At 56.7% G+C, this 924-nt stretch overlaps 1 protein-coding gene across 2 annotated transcripts in view; it reads right to left on the bottom strand.

Annotated features, from left to right (window-relative positions):
* The window catches only part of pask (PAS domain containing serine/threonine kinase), a 45,870-nt gene extending 45,559 nt beyond the window's left edge, over window positions 1–311 (bottom strand). For both annotated transcript variants that reach the window (XM_043701746.1, XM_043701747.1), the window contains exon 1: window positions 221–311. The gene's annotated coding sequence lies outside the window, so the exon portion shown is untranslated. The remainder of the gene's footprint in view (window positions 1–220) is intronic.
* Between the last annotated feature and the right edge of the window lie 613 nt (window positions 312–924).

Raw genomic sequence — 924 nt, 5'->3', positions numbered from 1 at the left:
AGGGGGGTTGTGTACGAGATCCGTCAGGGGTATGTGGGTGGGGGTAGACGCCGGTAAGCCCGTGCGGAGCTCCCACTCCCGCTCTCACTCTCTCTCCCCACGATGATTGTCGGGCGGTCAGGCCCGAAGGGCAGCGTTTCTTGGAATGAGACCGCCCCGTTCCTATGTAGGGGGTGGCCGGGCCGGGCCGGGCCGGGCCGGCAGCTCGCGCCTGTCCTACCTGCTCTTCAGTTTCTCCCCGTTCGGCCGCGAGCCCGCGCTCCGCCGCCAAATTCCGTCGCCGCCGGTTGGCGCCGAGCTTTGACGGGCAGCCCAAGCCGACCAATCGCAGGCCGTGCGCCGCATGGAGCCAATGGAGCAGCGCCGAGGGGAGGCAGGCGGGGCTGTTCCCCTGGAGACGGCCACGCGGTACACGTTACCATGGGAGCGCGTGGAGGGAGGTCAAAGGTCACTGGGTGGTGCCGGGTTCCCTCACCATGGGAACACCTCGACATCTGAGCTCCCCACGTTCAATTTGATTTGCACAAATTCAGCCACCTCGGCCAGTTAATGTAATCGACAAACTTTTGATATCCAAAACAAACATCCCAAGAACTGCGGATGGCGGAAATCAGAAACGAAGGCAGAAATTGCTGGAGGAACTCAGCAGGTCTGGCCGTATCTGTAAGAGAGAGAAAGTATAATTAACCGTTTTGGGTCCAGTGTCCCTTCTTCAGTTTCGACCCGAAACGTTAACTCAACTTTGATATCAAGTTATTTATTCCAACTCTTCTATCAGTATAATGCATACTGAAGCCTCCCACATTCCCCACTGCCCTCGGGGGATGCCATTGCTAATTTTTCTTTCATCTGCTTGACTAGGTTTGAGTTATAAGGAGAGCCTGGATAGGCTGGGACTTATTTCACTGATGGTAGGAGATTGAA

Source organism: Chiloscyllium plagiosum, chromosome 13, assembly GCF_004010195.1.
Source record: "Chiloscyllium plagiosum isolate BGI_BamShark_2017 chromosome 13, ASM401019v2, whole genome shotgun sequence".
NCBI classification, from domain to species: Eukaryota; Metazoa; Chordata; class Chondrichthyes; order Orectolobiformes; family Hemiscylliidae; genus Chiloscyllium; species Chiloscyllium plagiosum.
Note: the sequence above shows the minus strand (reverse complement) of the source record. Positions and strands in the feature narration are given on the sequence as shown.